Genomic DNA, 21,367 nt, shown 5'->3' with positions numbered 1-21,367 from the left:
TGTATAAGGGGCCTGCTGTATAAATGTTGCAATTTTTCTACGGCACATATCGGTATTTATAAAAAACAAAAAAAAAATAAATATGTGCGCACTGTACGGACTCTCTATACCATGCATACACACTCTTTTACTGGAGTAAGTGAAATAAGAAAGCAAACAAAATGATTTTAAAGTCTGTTTTACATTTGACATACACATTTAGATTAAATATGACACTGAATAATGCAGTTAAGCACTGAAATTTCATGAAATTATTATCCAGAAATTACAACATTTGTTGGCTATATGAATTTAACAGAAATATTTGCAGTGGATGTGTTGCTTTCAAACACTTTCCCCGTGGTATGTGATTAAGCCTAATGTTTTAATCACAGCGAGGATTGCTTGTCATATGACAGTCCCGCTTTAAATTGTGTTCTAAATAGCAAAACTCATGTTCTGAGAAAATACTTTTGCACGAATAATGATCATTGATGTGAACTTGATTCGTCTGATGGCTTTTGAACAAGAGGTAACGACAGACATAAGGATGCGCTCATTGATAAAATAGGTTTCAACAGGTGGATGGAAATATGCATGGAAATGATATGCAGATGACGTTATGCATATTAAAATTAGACATTGTAAGCTCCATATATGGATCTTTCGGGGGGGGAGGAGACGGGGTGAAGATTCATGAACGCACAATCTTCCGCTGACTGGGTGTTGCGAAGGGAATTTTACAGATGAAATCTACGTAAAGTTTTATACATAAGGCCCCAGATGGTGCGCAAACTGTTTTGCGCAAGGCCTCTTCAAAACTGAGTGCACCTATGTTTCCCTGCACTATAGGAAGCTGTCATAGAGCAATAGGGTAAAAAAAAATCTATAGCAGTTAGCAGGAGACTAGTAAAAAAAAATAAAATGAAATAATAATAAAAATAAAAAAAAATACATATATTTTTTTTTACTTTTATTTGAATTGTGAAAAACAAATATATGACTTTGGCTGTGGAAACATGATATGTAAGACAAAAAATAAAAAGGTCAGGCACAGTTGCTAATTATCTTGCCTTTGCAAGCATGCCATGATAACATCAAACATATGTTCAATATTGATGAGGACATGAGATTTTCAGTTTCTGTGTGTAGACATAAAGTACAGAAATATTAATTTGACACTGTGTCAATAGTTGACACTTTGGGGTAACTCCTTTCCCCAAGAAATACTGAAATGTTAACTACACTGAAAATTATTTTCAAATGTGCGAAATATTAAATCTTTTTCTTGAAGTCAGCTGCTGTCTTCACTCAAACCTTCACAAACTCACCTCTTCAGCTCAATGTTCGGCTCAGCGTCCAACCAGGCAGACCTCTAGATCCACCTCAGCCTCTCGCAGAGAACCTGAGCAGCTGTGAGACCCAAGACTCTGTGGCCAAAGCACAACCTTTTCTGAAGTGCCAAGCCGACAAACTGCATTAGCCTACATTCAGTCCCGCCCCATTGACTACTTATACACAGATAGCTCCTCATCACAGGTGTTTTCTGAGATTTACTTTTGAAGGCACAGCATACTAATTCATTATCTTTCCCCTCGGCCTGTTATGAGCTTTCACACACATTCACAAAATGTGCAGACATGGTTTTCCCCTCTAAGATTGTGTGTACTGAATTTAGACAAAGTAACTATAGCGTCTAAAATATAAGTTACTGACTATAACTTGTTGTCAGTGTGGGGAAGGTTACTTTGGAAATGTAATAGATTATAGATTACAAAAGTGTGGGGAAGGTTACTTTGGAAATGTAATAGATTATAGATTACAAATGTGACGAGTGGGCGGGACCGAGAGCCATGGGAACCGAGCGAGGCCGGTGGAGTAATTGAAAATGAGTGACACCTGCTTACTTCAGACTTTGGCTTTGGTAAAATCTCTGGCAGAGCTTCTGTTCGAGCCATTGCTGACAGCTGAAATTACAAACACTCTCACTGAAGATAGTGTACTACTTCTGTATAGTGAGTGGTGGACTTTCAAGTGATGTCTACTTTTGGCACTTATATTGAATCCTTGCTGAATGATTGTAAAGTTATTCTTAAACCCAAAAAGGGTTACGTGCCGAAAGTGCTCTCAACAAGGTTTAGAGCTCAGGTCATAACCTTGTCGGCTATTATGCAATATTGCCAGCACTGTTGCCATTTGTTTTGTCAGCTTAATTATTAGAATAAATGAAAAAAAAAAAAAAAAAAAAAAAAATAACACGGGCTTTTTCATAACTACAGATTTTGTAATGTAATGTGTCTTTAGACATTTCACTAAGCTTTGAAAGTCTGAACATCAACATCAAAAAGAGCAGTGGTGGACAGTAACGGAGTAGCTTTACTTCGTAAATTTTTTTCAAGTTTCTGTACTTTACTGGAGTGGTTTTATTTTGAGAAACTTTTTTCTTTTACTTCACTACATTCCAAAGCATAAGATCGTACTTTTTTGCTTCACTACATTTCATAAAACATCATCGTTATTCCTTATAATATATCACGTGCTCCGACGAGCAGAAGCGTGTCTGATTCAAGAACGAACTGATTCTTTTCAATGAACATTTTAAATCGGTTCGCAAATCGCACCAAACGATTCATTCACGAATTAGAATGATTCGATTGCAGCTGTTCTCGAAGTCGACAACTCACTGATTCAAATTAACCATTTAGTGCGAGTCTGCAGTGAACAGAATTCACAAGTAAGAACTGGGAGTTCTTGCTGCTAAGAGTAAGTTACTCATGTCGATTTTAGGATTAATTATTGTAACTGAAAATCACATTTAGGTCAAAACTGTCAGTTGTTTGTGAAACTAAAACTGCTGTAATGGGTGATCTATTTAAGCCCACTGAAATTATTAAATGCAGACACATCAACCAGTGTCTCTATGTTTTAGGTTAAAAAAACCCAGAAACATTAAAATAACCGAGATTAAATAAGATAACTCATGCACGTTCAAATTCCCCGTTGCCGTAACGTTAACAGTTGTATTAAAATGCTACGCATGCCCTAAGTGACGTCTGTTTTTATATTGTGTATCAACAGTATAAATTTTTATATTGTGTTTTCGATTAACTAGCCGAGTAGACAGATATGTATGTTTATTCATAACCATACTGAAAATAAGTAAATATTGTTAGCTGATGCTTGTCTAGCTAACAAGCTTGCTGGTGCTAAGTTGAGGGTAATTTTTAGCTATAAAGTCCAAATATTTTTATTCACACCACCTAGATAGATTACACATCTGAGGAAAAAAGAAAGGATGTGATGTTCAGACACATGGTAACTACAGTAATTATCAAAGTGTTGTATGTTTTTTATTATATTTTGTTTATATTGTAATTTCCTTAAAATGTTCTTCCTAACTTCAAGCCTTATTCTCATGTTATATATAACTGATGTTCTGCAAAACAACAAACTTTAAAACACTTTTTTCTTACTGGTGAAGATCAGATGGTCAAATGTGTTTTCTCTCAGCTACATCACAGTGTAAGCTTCACAGTGAACAATCACTCTCGTCAACGTAGTCCATATCAACAACAAAAATATAACTTGACTCTATATAGTAGTTATTTTTGTGAAAATCCTTAGGTATACTGAGCAGTAGGATTATAAAACATATGTGCTAATATAAAATTAAATTAAGTAGCCTATATAAAATTGCTAAATAAATCTATCAGTAGTTTTTTACTTAAGTACATAAAAAATTGAGTACTTTTGTACTTTCACTCGAGTGAAATTGAAAAAGGAGTACTTTTACTTTTACTGGAGTAACACTTGATCATACGTATCTGTACTTTTACTCAAGTACTTCGTCCAACCACTGATCAAGAAAAAGTAGCAGAATGAGCCAGACGAGAGTCTCTCAGGTTTAGAAAGCAAATTTTGCACTTGAGAGAAAGATTCAATGTAAGCACAGATTTAGTTCCTGTTCTTTCCATAACAGGAAAAAAGCTGTCCAAACGTCTACTCTTCATATTTGTGAAAAAAAGAATATCCAGATTAAAAAAAAAAAAAAAAACTTCAATGGAATAATTATTATGAAAATATTAGGGCTGGGCAAAAAAGGACCAGCATAAACCAGCATCCCAGCGTCAAAACATACCTAACCAGCATATGCAGTTTTTTTCAGCAGGAGTCGATTCGATATCGATTCTCAAAAGGCCGCAAAATCGATCTTTTCCGGTATTTCTTTCAGCAAACATTTTAAAAGAAGTTTCATTAGTCTTCTCCACTAGATATCACCCCCCCTTATTTTACCTTGCGCAATGTTTACAACAGCCTGTCACACACATTCAGTGCTTATCATGGTGGAGATACTGTTAACAAGAACCAAGAACAAAGCAATATGCGTGATTTGCAATGCTCAGGGTAAAATTCTAAAGTAATACTACAACTCTGCAGAAGCATTTGACATCACGCGTAAAGGCGCCATAATTTAGCTATGAATGAAATGAAAAACTGTTTTGTTTACACAAGCGCGCACGACACCAGCGGTGTTTTCAGCCTCTGTCGTCTCACTATGATGATATAAATATGCAAATTTCATCCCCGGCTGCTTTTAGAGTCACTTCATTAGCATTTTACCATTTAATTTGACAAAACTACCGTCATATCACATACACGTCTGATGCATATGACACACAACAGTGGAAACACTTCAGGAGTGTCGAAGTCGTCATCGGATTGGTTGAATTATACAGAATTTCCGGGAGATGTGTGTGTCGCGTTCGTCGTAACGTTCCGTCTGGAAACAAGAGATACCTTGGCGCCAAACCCCTTCATGAAAGAAGAAAGCAGTCGTGTTTAGAAACTGTGGCGACGAGCGCTTATCAGGATCAACCTAAACGCTGGATTTTCAAAAATATGTGAAATATTTAAAGTTCGCGGCGTAGAAGCTTTAAAATATGTCAGAGAGATTTACACACCGGTCTGTTATTATAATGCTGTGTTTACACCAAACGCGAATAGAGTCAAATTCGCGTCTACCGCGTCTAGTTTGCCGCTTGAACATTTTGAATGGATTCGCGCATCTAGAGCGAAATAGACGCGCATAGAAAGCAAGAGTTTGAATCGAAATTGACGCGCGTCCGAGGCGAAATAATCCGCTTCTTGCGGGAGGGGCAAGTGCTAGGCGGTTTGTCTGATAAACGTGTATGATAAACAAAAATTAAACTCAAAATTAAAACACTTTTTCCTGCACACATCCTCTGAATAAAAACATTATCTTGTTAGCGAAAAGTAGCTATAGGCTATATGAGGGGAAATAGTTGTAAAAAACGGCGGGAAGGCCGCGGGTCGATAAACGTGTACGTGACTCAAAAGTTAAATGTGTATTTACAAACACACTCTTCCAAGCGAGGTCCTTTTTATTCCTATCTCTATAGAAATATGAACTTGTGTCATATAGCTCCGTGTGAACTGCTCACTGACAACATCAGTCGTTCCTCCATGTTGAATGAGTAACTCCTGAGCAGGCTCCTGATTGGTTAACGTGGCGCGAATTGACGCCAAAGTTCAAATTTTTCAACGCTCAATTATGGCAAGCCAAAAGGGGTCAGAATTATGCCTAGATTAAACGCGTTTACATACAAAACGCTGCTTTTTACGGTGTTTAAACGGTATTAGCGCCGTCAAATACGGCGTCCTGATAGCAGACGCCGTAAAAAACGCACGTAAAACCGAAAAAAAAAAAACGCCGTAAAAACAGCGTTTTAGTGTTTGTAAAAAAGGGACACTTTTAACGCCGTCTGGCTTGCCACAGGACGTTGTAAAAAACGCCGTTCTGAATGCACAAAGGCGCGCGTTATTTACGCTGTTTTCCTTGTAGTATAAAGAGCCACGCCTGCTGATTTCCACAGCCAGTAATATTGAACTGTTCTCACCCAATCAATGACGAACAGAACCAGGCCCAGACTAATTTACCACAGATCGTTTAAGCGGAAGAAGTGCCTGTGAACTGATAGGAAATATTAAGTAACTTTTTGTATATTTTCATCTCTACAAACATTGAACATAGGCCGATTCCACATCTTTATCCTACTTGAATGTAATTTTTAATTATTTAACAATTATAAACCCTAGTTTATATATCATTTACTACTCAAATACCTTTTATGTATATAAATAAGTGCTGGTTCAAAAAAATTCAATTAGCTTTGAGTAATTTAATTTCCAATACAAGAAAATCATACATGATAATGGAAGTCAGAGAGTGTGTAAAGCTGTGCAGCTGCAGAAGTTGGAGGCAATGGTCCTTAGTCTTTTTGACCCCTATACACCGCTATAAAAAACCGCTGGTTCGAGCCCCACTCCAAACTGATTCTGGTATACGGGGAGTTTATTTGCTGTTTAAACAAACAAATATACGGTGAGACATTGCTTCCACACATATTATTTTTTTCCCGCTCACGTGATAATAATGAGTTGTGTAGTTAAAACGACATATTTTCTCGTAATAATGAGATGTTACGTCGTTAAAACGACATTATCTCCTTAAAACGACATATTTCTTTCCTCAACAACATGTCATAAAAACAATATGATTTTCCTGTTATAGATTACATAATGTGAGCAAGCTAAGCGATTGTCCGAGCTGCTGTCATCGCGGTCCTGACATAAAAGAGCATCTGCACGCTGCTGAAATTATAAGAATACACTGTTTTAAATGTATTGTAATATTTTTACATATTATTTACATTTATATTACATTTAATTTATATTATTTATTATTTACATATTTACATATAATATGCCGCCCACGCATGTGAAAGAAATATTAAAGAATAGACTAAGCTTATTTGTTTTTACCCACGGAAAAAAACAAAAAAAAAAACATCTAGCTTAATTTCATTTTTTCCGTTTCTCAAACAAAACGAAATAACAAATAATAATAGGCTAATAATAGGCTAATAATTATAAAATCAAACCGTTTGTCACTCAAATAAATAAAATATAAAAAAACTTTTTTTTAACAGCAGAGAGAAGTGCATGTGGGTGACGTAATACAATTGCATGTGCATGTCAGTGCTGCTATATTGTTAGCTAAGACTTTTTAAAGGCTCAATTGAAATAAAATAACATTTTAAATAAAATTTAAAAAAATTATTAGATGAAAAACTTAAACTGAAAAATAAAGATGCTGCCTCGACAACAAAATAAGTTAAATTACTTAACTAAATTAAATTAAAGTTCTAAACAACAACAAAAAAGAAATAAATATTCTGTCAAATACAGAGTTTTAAACAGTATTTGTGCTGCAAAATACGTCGTTGTGATAACAAACGCCGTAAAAAAAATGTGCGAAAATACGTCAAAGACGCCGTATTTGACAGCGTTTTAGTGTGTATGAAAACGCCGTTTTTTACGCCGTTCATGTTGCCATATGACGGCGTAAAAAACGCCGTTATGGTTGCACAGAGCATTTACGCCGTTTTGCTAATAATGAGCCATGCCCACTGATTCCTACAGCCAGTACGCTTGAACGGTTTTCACCCAATCGGCCAATTGTAATGCTTCTCATTAAAACTGCTCAGTCGGTGCCAAATTATTTTATATTTGCCTGTTTAAATTTTATTTTGAGCAAATCTGAGTCGTGACATGTCAACGGAGAACAAAAACTGGAATGTGAACACAGGGTCAGATTTGACCTGTGAGGTCCTGCAAACAAATGGGCAAAATCAGGTAAGATCTTTATTACCTTTCAAAAATAGTAAAGTATAACGTAACCAGAGTTTATAAATGGGTTAAGGACATGTAACCTGCAGAAGATAAATATGTCTGTGTGTATTTTTGCATATTATTATTTGCATACTTTAGCATTTTCACAGATGCTAAAGTTAGATGCTCATCTGATGGTGTGTGATGCTGGTAATTTGATAATGTCTGTCTTTTAGAGATTTTTCAAAAAATGTTTCTGGTGTGAATGCCATGCATTAGGTGTGTTGTATTTTTAATCGTACAACAGTCTCAAAGATACTCTGTTAGTGTTTTCTGGATAATCGTAAATGTCAGTACAATTTAAATGAATTAAAGATTGTTTAAAGCAGTGGTTCTCAAAGTGTGGTATGAGTAGCACTAGTGGTACTCAGGCTCCCTCTAGTGGTACGCAGAGGAATCATTAAATTAAACATTAATGAATGTTAATACATTTTAATTTGATCTTTATTTGAGTAAAGTTTTTTTTTGGTGCCTCATGTATATAGCGTGGTTTTTGGTGCCTCATGTATATAAACGTGTATATAGCGTGGTTGTGCTTCGGGTGATCCTCGAAAGTGTCCCAGCTCTAGGTCCTTTCTGATGCCGTCCCCTCCTCTCTCTCCCACTTGTCCGCTTTCTGTATGGTCCTGTACTAAATACTCATAAAAATATCAACTTTGATATTTTTAACTGAAAATTGAATGCAAAATAAATCACATACAAAATTTTTCGCTTTACAGTTCAATAACAGTGGGGTTGGAAACAAAGTGCACAACACTATTCATTAAACACTTATTTAATGTATTCAGATGAAAGTTTGCAATATTAAATTATTCACAAGCACTGTTTTCAGAGCCCCCAGTTACACAGTTTTAATCAGAATCCTAACTATACAGTGTATTTGGTAAAACAAGTAAAATCAAATTAAGTACATTTTTATTAAACCAAGTAAAATCACAACCTATCACAAAAGGTCAATGAATCTCTAACAGAAGTGACAGTGCAATGGAGCAGATGAACAATTCCTTAGCAATGTGCCGATAATAAGCCGGATCCTTGATGACTCTACAAGGGGAAAGAAGACATGTCTTACTGAAAAGTTCTTAAAAAGCAGGGTTTCAATTTAAATACCTTTTCTTTAAACCAGTGGTTCTCAAACTTTTTATACCAACCACTTCAGAAAATATTTGGGCTCTCCAAGCAGCACCATAATGACCAACATTACATTTCAGCAGCGTAGTAGGCCTAACTATTCAGCTACAGCTCTGCACAGTTTTACACAAGGCAGTTTTATTCCTAATAAGAATATTTATTGTTGTCAGCCACTTCAACATTGTAAATACACAGTTTGAACATTAACACTGTACTGTGCTTACATACCGGTAAATGAAAAAAAATAAAAGATTAAATTTAAAATGTGTTGTACCAAAAGTGAAATAAAAACTGTACTGTACTTAAATGTAAAACAACAACAACACCACCAAAAAACAACTTTACTCAAATAAAGATCAAATTAAAATTTATTAACATTGATTAATGTTTAATTTAGTGATTCCTCTGCGTACCACTAGAGGGAGCCTGAGTAACACTAGTGCTACTCGTACCACACTTTGAGAAACCACTGCTTTAAAACAATCTTTAATTCATTTAAATTGTACCAACATTTGCGATTATCCAGAAAACACAAACAGAGTATCTTCGAGACTGTTGTACGATTAAAAATACAAACACACATAATGCATGGCATTCAAAACATAAAAATTTGAAAAATCTCTAAAAGACAGACATTATCAAATTACCAGCATCACACACCATCAGATGAGCATCTCACTTTAGAATCTGTGACAATGCTAAAGTATGCATATAATAATATGCAAAAATACACACAGACATATTTATCTTCTGCAGGTTACATGTCCTTAACCCATTTATAAACTCTGGTAATGTTATACTTTACTATTTTTGAAAGGTAATAAAGATCTTACCTGATTTTGCCCATTTGTTTGCAGGACCTCGCAGATCACATCTGACCCTGTGTTCACATTCCAGTTTTTGTTCTCCGTTAACATGTCACGACTCAAATTTGCTCAAAATAAAAATTTAACAGGCAAATATAAGACAATTTGGCACCGACCGAGCAGTTTTAATGAGCAGCATTACAATTGGCTGATTGGGTGAAAACCGTTCAAACGTACTGGCTTGAGGAATCAGTGGGCGTGGCTCATTATACGATTAGCAAAACGCCGTAAATGACGCGCGCTCTGGGCAACCAAAACGGCGCTTTTACGCCGTCATATGGCAAAACATTAATGGTGTAAAAAAACGGCGTTTTCATACACACACTAAAACGCCGTCAAAGGTGAAACGTATACGGCGTCATTGACATATTTTTGCACGTTTTTAACGGCGTTTGTTATCACAACGATGTATTTTGCGCCGCAAATACTGTTTTAAAAACTCTGTATTTGACAGAATATTTCTTTCTTCTTTTTTTTTGTTGTTTAGAACTTTAATTTAATTTAGTTAAGTAATTTAACTTATTTTGCTGTCGAGGCAGCATCTTTTTCAGTTTAAGTTTTTCATCTAATATTTTTTTTTTTTATTTTTATTAAAAATTTTATTTTATTTCATTTGAGCCTTTAAAAAGTCTTAGATAACAATACAGCAGCACTGACATGCACATGCAATTGTATTACGTCACCCACATGCAATTCTCTCTGCTGTAAAAAAAAAAAGTTTTTTATATTTTATTTATTTGAGTGACAAATGGTTTGATTTTATAATTATTAGCCTATTATTATTATTGTTGTTATTGTTATTTCGTTTTGTTTGAGAAACGGAAAAATTAAATTAAATTTGTTTTTTTCATGGGTAAAAACAAATAAGCTTAGACTATTCTTTAATATTTCTTTCACATGCGTGGGCGGCATTAGGCCCATTTTATGTTGATTATTATATATTATTGACTATATATTGCTATATTTACCTGAATTGAGCCGCGCATCGCATCAAATCTCCTTTTGGGGGCTGGGGTAGATTCCAGGCTTTATAAGGAATAGGCTACGCTGAGCATGGGTGTGCAGCGAGAACAATGCATATAAGAAGCTCAGACGCCGCCGACCCGAGAAGTGCAGTGTTGTTCTTTATATGAGATTTATATTTGCAAGAAATATAGTCACAACAGCCAAACAATATGAAGAAAAGATGTGACTAATTTGCAGAGCTGCACATCACAGATGAACTCTTATTCTGCTTTTAATGGGACAGACCATAAAGACAGACTGAGTTGAAAAGTGGTGTTTCAGGGCCGCTCACGCACAAATGCATAAGCTCATTTTTTATCCACAATAAAAAAAATATACGAAAAATATAGCTTAAGTTTCGTTTTTTCCATTCTTCAGACAGAATGAAATGTTAATAATAGTGATGTAATAATAAAATCAACTGTAATTTCTCTTTATTTCTTTATTTGTTCGTATTTAGATTTGTTGTTAAATCAAACTTGAGTCACTCAAATAAAGAAATATTCCTAGCCCAGAGTCGGTATTGTTAAAAAATAAAAATAACTGGTTTGATTTGATCATGTCATATCCTCTGGGTCTGAATGCAGTTATAGAATATTGTAGTAAGATTGGAGATTAATCCTAATAAACATGATGTTACAGTAAAAATATTACAATACATTTAAAACAATTAAAAAAAGTGTATTCTTAGAATTTCAGCAGCGTGCAGATGCTCTTTTATGTCAGGACCGCGACGACAGCAGCTCGGACAATAGCTTAGCTTGCTCACATTATGTAATCTATAACGGGAAAATCATATTGTTTTTATGACATGTTGTTGAGAAACAAATATGTCGTTTTAAGGAGATAATGTTGTTTTAACGACGTAACATCTCGTTATTACGAGAAAATATGTTGTTTTAAACTACACAACTCATTATTATCACGTGAGCAGAAAAAAATAATATGTGTGGAAGCAATGTCTCACCGTATATTTTGTTGTTAAACAGCAAATAAACTCCCCGTATACCAGAATCAGTTTGGATTATGGTTTTAACGCGCGTATAGGGGTCAAAAAAGACTAAGGACCATTGCCTCCAACTTCTGTAGCTGCACAGCTTTTACACACTCTCTGACTTCCATTATCATGTATGATTTCTTGTATTGGAAATTAAATTACTCAAAGCTAATTGAATATTTTGAACCAGCACTTATTTATATACATAAAAGGTATTTTGAGTAGTAAATGATATATAAACTAGGGTTTATAATTGTTAAATAATAACCAATTACATTCAAGTAGGATAAAAGATGTGGAATCGGCCTATGTTCAATGTTTGTAGAGATGAAAATATACAAAAAGTTACTTAATATTTCCTATCAGTTCACAGGCACTTCTTCCTCTTAAAGGATCTGTGGTAAATTAGTCTGGTTCTGTTTCGTCATTGATTGGGTTGAGAACAGTTCAATATTACTGGCTGTGGAAATCAGCAGGCGTGGCTCATTAAACTACAAGGAAAACGCCATAAATACTGCGCTTTTGTGCATTCAGAACGGCGTTTTTTTTTTGGCGTCCTGTGGCAAGCCGTTTTTTACGGCGTTTTTTTACGGTTTACGCGTGTTTTTTACGGCGTCTGCTATCAGGACGGCGTATTTGACGGCGCTAATATCGTTTTAAAAACGCCGTAAAAAAAACGGCGTTTTGTATTTCAACGCGTTTAATCTAGGCGTAATTCTGACCCTTTTCGCTTGCCATACTCAATTCGCGTCATTCGCACGAACTAGACGCGCGAGACCTCCAGACGCGCGTAAACGCGTCTTTACATTAGGCTTGTTTGAGATGCGCCTTGCCTCGCCTGAAATGTAGGCGGCTGCAGTAAGGGGAGGGGTCAGAAAAGACCTTTGAAGTCGGACACTTCCTGAATCTCGCTGTTTTGTCGCCTGTAAATGTCAGCAATGGAGGAGATCGCGTTCACGTTTTTTATCGCAGACAAAATGGATTTAATCGAAATACCACTTTTTTGTCATCATGTGCATCAATTCCTTTGTTCTGCTGAACACAAAGGAGGAAATTTAGAAGAATGTTTGCAAACAAGCAGGTTTCTGCCACCATTTCACGTCCATAATATTTTTCCATATGCAAGTCAAAGCTGTTTTGTAGCAAACTTTCTTCAGAATTTCTTACCTTGTTTTAAGCAAGACCCTGACACTTCTCAGATGAAACCACACAAAGATGAGGCATAATGCCTAAACAGTCCATTTAGATATGTATGTGTGCATGTATATTTTTTAAATGGATTGATTTATTTATTAATTTACACAAACATACAATAGAATAAAGTGAAAATTACAAGGAAGAATTCTAATTAAGAGAAAAAATAAATAAAATAAACGCATGTCCTAATTCTTAACTAGGCGTGTTTTGTTTTTGTTTAGTTCGCATGTAAATATAAATAAGTAAATGGGTAATCTAATTCTTAGAATAAAGAGAAAATGTATCAGTTGACATTCTCAGCCAATGAGCATGAAGCTGTGTCGTCAGTCAGTCGTTTCCCATCATGCTTTTGTATAGCGCAGTCGGTGGAGAGCAACTGCGCTCAACTGCTCAGTCCGACACAGCCGCCTCGCCATCGCGAGAGTTTTTTTGGCACACGTCAGCATGACATGCGGACGTTGCGGCCCTACCTGCTGTATGCTTTCGAATCAATCTCGCAGTACTTTGATGTCATACATTTAAAGAGGTCATATGATGCGATTTCAATTTTTCCTTTAATTGACTTAACATCGAAATCATTCGCGCCAGACGCTCTATTAGGGCTGGGAATCGATTCCGAGGCGTTGGAATCGATTCCATCAAGGGGAGTCGACTCCTCATTCAGAGTCTTTTTCAGTTCAGCAAAGCTTATCAATGGGAGTCTCTCAAACGGAAGGCTACATCTGACAAATGCTGCACACATTTAAATTCACGAAAGAAAGAAAAAAAAAAACGAAAGAAAACGAGTCGGTACTGATCAACTGAATTTTAGGATTTAGCCTTCCGTTTCAGAAGCACAATTCACCAAAGCCATAATTACAATAGTTGTGAGATAAAAGATTATTTTCAATGTTATATATATATTTAATTATAAAATAATTAAGATAATTAGATAAGATAATTATAAAATAACACGTCACGAGCAAAGATCAGTGGCCGAGAGCGCATCTGATTGACAGATAAACCATGAGCTCTACCAGTTCTGGTTATTTTGTTTCAGTGTACAGTTTGTTAATATTGTGCAAAGTATACAAAGTAAAACTTCATCATTAAGCTTAACTGTGCACATTTATTTTAGACAATTCATGTCTTATTTAATTCATGCCATAAACGCATGTCCCTGCTTAGCTGGGCTATGACTAATTTCACGAGCAAAGCTAAAAAAAAAACTAAACTTCCTATCCTGCAGCCATCTTTTTTTTTTTCAGCTTCATATTATAGGAAGGAAACATTATACGACCTATCCTGCAGCCATCATGGTGAGATTAGGTTCCTTTAATCTAAAAAAAGAAGAATTGGAAAGAATCGAAAACAACCGTAAGGAATCGATTCTAAAAAATTGTGGAATCGAACAGCCCTACGCTCTATTCGCGTTTGGGCGTGAACGCAGCATAAGACTCTTACAGACAGCAGCAACTTTCATGTAGCTCTCAATAGTTACAAACAAATCCGCGCTGTCAACCAGTTTGAATGGTTTTAAGCGGGACAGACAGCAGCAACTATATTTGCAGCAATTATCAGTAAATATTGACGCATAATATACATTGATTATTACGTTGACACTTGCATTACATACATATAATAGCATTTTTTTTTTGTTTTTTTTCTGAGGAGTGGCGGAAACACGGCATTAATCAGTTTTTGTGTTTAATTTTGGAGGGAAGAGGGGCTGCTCCTATAGCGTAAAATACATTTACAGCAACGACTATATTACAGCATTTTTTCGGCAAATATTAACGCGTATGCATTGATTACTATGTTTACTACACATACAGTGTGTTCTCTTTTCCTAAATACGATCCATAACATTACCGTTACTGTTAACGGGATTCATTTCAGTATGGTTAACCCCTTCATCCTTCCCTAAACATAGGCTAAACATTCCCTAAACATAAGTGTACTGTTTATATTTACCTACAGTATGTCTGTATACTAATAATATATATATACACACACACACACACATACAAAAAAAGAAAAGAAAAAGTTGTCCTAAGAACTAATTTGTCCTAATAAGAAGGTTTTAAGGACAACTTCAGGTCCATTTCAAATGTTGACTACTCTAGGTTATATTATATATAATATATATATATATATAATATATATATACACATACATACACATATATATACATACACACACACACACAGACATATACACGTATAACATTTGAAATGGATCAAAAAAGTTATGTATACAAAAAAAAAAATAAATGTAAAAAAAATATAAAGTATACAAAAAAATAAATTAAACAAAAAAATAGGTATAAATAAAATAAATAATTTATATATATATATATATATATATATATTATATATATATATATATAATATATATATATATATATATATATATATATATATATAATATATAATATATAATATAGAGTAGTCAACATTTGAAATGGATCAAAAAAGTGAATCAAAGTTGTCTTAAAACCTTCTTCTTAGGAATTGGCCAGCTATTTCTGACCAGACTTCTCCAGACAAGAGATGGATGTACTAGGGTCCCACAGTTTTCTGCAGCTCTGAGCTGATGGTACTGCTGGACATCTTCCGATTGCAAGGCAAGTAAGCATGATGTGCCTTTCATCTGCTGCAGTAAGTTTCTTTGGGTGACACTGCTGACCAGTCCTCAATTTCTTTGTGCTTCTTCAACAGAGCTTGGGCAGCACATCTGAAGCAGCACATCTGCCTTGTGTCTTGTTGCTGCGTCTTGCCGTGGTATATGTTTTTTCACAGTAAACTGTCTTCAACAACCTTGTTTGGCTGTTCCTCACCCAGTTGTGTTTATATTACTGTATATATTGTATTGAAAATTGTATTCTGATGCTTTAGAGAAACTTTCTTATAACGTTCATGCCAATAAAACCCCTTGAATAGAATTAAATTTGTGTGCGTTTAATTTTCGAGGGAAAAGGGGACTGCTCCGATAAGGTATAAGCTACATTTACAGTATGTGCTGTATATATATATTTTTCTGTGCTTCTATGGTCATAATTATTAACATCTTTAAGTTATGTTAAGACACATTCACATAAATATATATATGCACAACAAGTGAATATCAATGAATGCCAGAAGCTGTTCAGTTTTTAAGTCAAGAAAGAACGTCAACAGTGAAAAATATACAAGGCAACCAACTGCATTCAACAAAACATTTTAATTAAACATTACATCCTGAGAGAGGGTAGGTTAATTTTCCTTGAATGTTCGGTCTTCAAAGAAACTCGCTTGACTTCCTACAGGGAAAGCTGTAAGTAATGCTATAGTTACTTGAATTTTGGGGTGAGAGCATTCCATTGCCAGAAGCAAACCATGTTACCAGGCCACAGAGGAGACTGGGTCTTGAGTCAGTCAAGCTCATTGAAGCTGGACAGAACTGGGAGTAGTAAAGAAAGAGGAAACAGTGTTAAGGTTAATATCTTGAAGGACAGATTAAATAAACATTGAAAGCCTATGTTTCCCAAACATTTTCATGAAACTGAGATTACAGAAAGCACACACCTATAGTTGTCAATACTCATTTGGATGTTTGTCTGGATTTATGTTATTTTGTCTCTGTACCACAGTAAAGAATTTGAAATTAAATGAGAAAAAAAATAAATAATAATAATAAAATTTATATATATATATATATATATATATATATAACCACTATTGTTATTTAAATTTTCCTTATTATGCTAATACGGGAAAATATTTTTTTTGTAGCATTATGACACCATATAGACAAAGCTCAGCCATAAATTCTGCTTTTTGTTTCTATAATGTTTTTTTTTTTATGCTGTCATAGAAGTGTAAACTCAATTACATGTTTTAGCATTGAGGTAATAGTTTGGGGTGGACAAATTTGTTGAAGCATCGAAAATACATTTTGCTCCAAAAAAAAACAAAAAACCGACTTTATTCCGCTTTTTTTTCTCTTCCGGGTCTGTTGTGAACGCGTTCATACGGAAGAGGATTAGGGCCAAGCATTAATAAAAAATAAAACCATCTCGAGATTAAAGTCATTATATTGCGAGATTAAACTCATTAAATTTCGAGAAAAAAAAGTCAAAATACAATCTTGAGAATAAACTCATTAAATATCGAGATTTAAGGTCATTATATTGCGAGATTAAACTCATTAAATTTCGAGAAAAAAGTCGAAATACAATCTTGAGAATAAACTCATTAATATCGAGAATAAAGTCGTTGTGTTTCGAGAAAAACAACTCGTTTAAATTTCGAGAAAAAAAGTCGAAAGACAATCTTGAGAATAAACTCATTAAATTTCGAGAATAAAGTCGTTGTGTTTTCGAGAAAAAAAAAGTCGAAATGAAATGTAGAGAATAACGCATTCGATCAGTGTTCATTGCATAGCCTATAGAGGACATGGCAGAGTTGGATCACTTAGTCAAGCTATATTTTAGACTTTCTTTCAGTAACAAAGAAATACTATCAACTTTAGCTAATTATGACACAATAATAATTAGCACACGAACTTTAAAGAGAATTTGCAAGCGGCTAGGTCTTTTTAGAAGAAAAAAATCAGTCCAATTTGCGTGATGTAGGCTACTCGCTTTTGTCCAACATGAAAGGTTATCGCTGGCTTCACCCAAATGCACTCTGGCACTTCGACAGCTATGATAAATTAAAACCATACGGCATTGCCATTAATGGCGTGTAATGTAATGAGTTTATTCTCAAGATTGTATTTCGACTGTTTTTTCTCGAAATTTAACGAGTTTAATCTCGAAACACAACGACTTTATTCTCGATATTTAATGAGTTTATTCTCAAGATTGTATTTCGACTTTTTTTCTCGAAATTTAACGAGTTTAAACTTGAAACACAACGACTTTATTCTCCATATATCATAAGTTTATTCTCAAGATTGTATTTCGACTTTTTTTCTCGAAATTTAACGAGTTTAATCTCGAAATATAATGACTTTAATCTCGAGATGGTTTATATTTTTTTTTATTATTGCTTGGCCCTAATCCTCTTCCGTACGTTTCAGGATTCTGCTGAAGTGTTATCTTTTGTTATTGGGGGGCGCCAGAAAACACAGCAAACAGACCCGGAAGAGAAGAAAAAGCTGAATAAAGTCGTAATTTTTGTTTATTTTTGGACCAAAATGTATTTTCGATGCTTCAACAAATTCTAACGGACCCTCTGATGTCACATGGACTACTTATATATATGTAATAATGTAATATATATTTATAATAATGTTTTTATTACCTTTCTGGACGTGGACAGTTTACCGTACATACATTTTCAATGGAGGGACTGAAAGCTCTCGGACTAAATCTAAAATATCTTAAAACTGTGTTCCGAAGATGAACGGAGGTCTTACGGGTTTGGAACGACATGAGGGTGAGTGATTAATGACATAATTTTCATTTCTGGGGTGAACTAAACGCTTTAAGCTAGCAGTAATTAAGAGTCTACCTACCTCCAATAAACATTAATAAAGCTGGCTACATAAAATACATCTATTATATTGATGAGAGGTCGGCTAATGCGTTCAAATGTCGAAAATACAGTGATTTCATCAACTTATCAGCGAGCGTACTTCAGAAACATTGAAAATGTGTGGAGTTCAGCGCTGGAACTATCAGTGTTTGGAACTATTGGCTGCTCCACGACACGCTTTACTTCCGCATTCCAAAGTTTCCTTGAGAGTGTCCTCACGGCAACCCGTCCAAAATAAAAGTTTAGTTTCACGTGAAGTAACTGTCAAAAATATATTGCTATTAAGCAGTCTTAAGACTCAATGTTAACAAAAAAATGCTGGTACTACTACTACGAATAAATATTAATAAATCTTTATTTTGAAAGGAATAATCACATTTTTTTTTTTTAAATTTTAACAGTAAACCTCTTTTGTGCAAAAAAATTTGTTTTTTTTTTTTTTTTCATTAGGATAAATTAAATTGTTTTTATGCCTTCATCTGATTACCCAGAAAAAATTAAGAAGAACATTTTATATGGCCCTATTATTGTTTAAAAAAGGACCCTATACAAAATAAATCAAAAGGTTTAAAATACAGGCTTGTGGCTCTTAATTTTTCTTTTTATAAATTCACCATTTGTAAATTGATGTTTACTGTTAGTTTTTTAGAAATATCAATAGCATTTGTATTAAAACTATATTCACTGAATGTAAAAAAGAGAGAGAGAGAGAGAGAGAGAGAGAGAGAGAGAATTGACCCAAGAATCGAAACGAATCGAAACGAGAGCTTGTACATCGAAAACAAATCGAATTGGGACATCTGAATCAATACCCAGCCCTAGAAAAATATATTGAGTTTGTGAGCCAGCATAAGACCTTGAATACGTGCAGGGAAACAGAAGCTTTTATAATACATTCTTTGAGCAAACTTGAGCAAAACTATCTGTAGAATTCAGAAAAAACTGTCCACGTCTGGCAGTGTCTTGGGTTTAAGAAGATTAATGGCTTCACTAGCCTTATCCAAGTAAAGAGGCTTCCTCATTGCATATTTTCACATTCTCTTAAAACTCTAACATGCATTTTAATGGATAGACATAATAAACAATGTAGTTCACACCCAGTTAAACTGTAGTACAGCAGATCAAGTAAAATAATTACACTCTTTCTGACATAAGTCTGCAGAGCCATATAGCATATATGTATAGATAATTAGCGCCTAGCACACTGTGTGTAAACAAATAATTAAATTAGCTAATGTGCAATCAGGAATTAATAAATCAGATTCTAACATTATAATACCATGAAATAAATACAGAATACAAAACACATGTATTCTGGCAAACACAACATAAAGAAAGAGCACTAGTGGTACAGAATTGTGAAGGCCATTCTTTGACAGGATTGACAGCTTTTATTTATTTATTTAAATTTATTTATTTGCTTATATAGTGTTTAAAGATCTCATTGTTACGCATTAAGAACAAACAGTGCACATTGATTTCTGTCAACAAGAGTATAACAATACAGAACAGTGTAATACTTGATTCACACTGCACCTGAGTGTGGCATGAGCTGCAGCAGAAAATATGATTATTCATGATGTGCCTTTCATGCTTTCAAAATGAACTCTCATTTGTTAACATGGGTGCCAGAAAAAACGTGCTGCTCAGAGGTTGCTGACCACTGGAGAGGCAACAGGCCTTACCCAGTATTCTGCACAAGAGAGAAACAATGAAAAGCTCCCCACAAATTCAGCTAAAGGTAACATTTAACTTGCAATATAGTCATAAAATGAGAGAAAGCGAGTCTGTTAAAACGTTTTAACTTTCAGTTTGCCACGGTTCCTTCTATAAGCAAGCCTGAGATCTTTTTCTCCTGCGAAACATGACATAGGCTGTTATAGACACAACAGTTAATTCAAGTAAATACAGTAAATACAGTAAAAACACAGATCAATATCTTTCTCCAGTCTGACTGTGTTTGTGCTCCTTCATTTTCTTGTTCAGTTGTTTTGTTTCCTTTTTCTTCTGTTGATTCTGCAAAAAAAAAACAAAAAAAAAAAAAAAAAACAAAAAGCCATTACTGCACTGTGATAAAAGAAGGATTTGTTTTTAATTAAAGCTTCAAATATAAATACAGTTTTTTTTTTTTTTGTTGCGCACCCTTGATGATCAGCTGTATCGTACAAAGATCATCTGTGTGGTATGATGAAGCAGCTGAACTCTCCTTCATCAGTGTGATTAAGATTGATGAGTCTGATGGAGAAGTTTCCTCTCTCATACTCCTCAGGGAAAGTTTCAGCTCTGTTCTTTGTACTGTGGGTCCTGTCGCGTACTGAATCTTTACCAAAACACTTCAGTGTCTTGAAGTTTAAGATCATGTTCATCTGAAGAACACGGCAGGACAACAGAACCACCAAAAACAGCCCAGAACCACCAAAAACAGCCTAAGAGCCGCAAATAAAACCCTCAACCAGGACCTGCATACACACTGAAATCACACAAACTTAAATTGTAAACCATCTGGAATCTGGCATTTATACATGATACATGAATTTATCATTCAATTTTAATTAAGGTGCTCACATTTGTTAATCAGCACTAGAAATGCACAGATGGAGCACCAACTGCAGAAACAGAAGAAAAAGGTCCTTTAACTTTACTTAATCTCAACCAGTAGATCATGATATTGGCAACAAACTTGTTTGAGATGAGCAGAACTGATCACTAAAGATTACTGTGATGTCAATACGCTTGCAAAAAGCATGATGGGAAGTGACTTCCATAATACAACACAACAGCTTAAACCAATAAGTTTTTATATAACACCCATAACATCTTCATTATTAAACAAAACCAAGACCAATTAAGTTGGGATCATTAATCTGAATGAACAGTCTATAGCTATTATAATCGAGAATTTTCCTTTCAGTTAAACAAATGTATAAAATTATATCTAA

At 34.7% G+C, this 21,367-nt stretch overlaps 1 long non-coding RNA gene across 1 annotated transcript in view; it reads left to right on the top strand.

The window, feature by feature from the left end:
• LOC109083289 overlaps positions 1-21,367 on the top strand; it is an 84,566-nt gene that overhangs the window by 48,634 nt on the left and 14,565 nt on the right. The gene's annotated exons all lie outside the window — the stretch shown is intronic.

This window comes from Cyprinus carpio, chromosome A22 (assembly GCF_018340385.1).
Source record: "Cyprinus carpio isolate SPL01 chromosome A22, ASM1834038v1, whole genome shotgun sequence".
NCBI classification, from domain to species: Eukaryota; Metazoa; Chordata; class Actinopteri; order Cypriniformes; family Cyprinidae; genus Cyprinus; species Cyprinus carpio.
The sequence above is the reverse complement of the archived record's forward strand: the minus strand, read 5'-3'. Positions and strand labels throughout refer to the sequence as shown.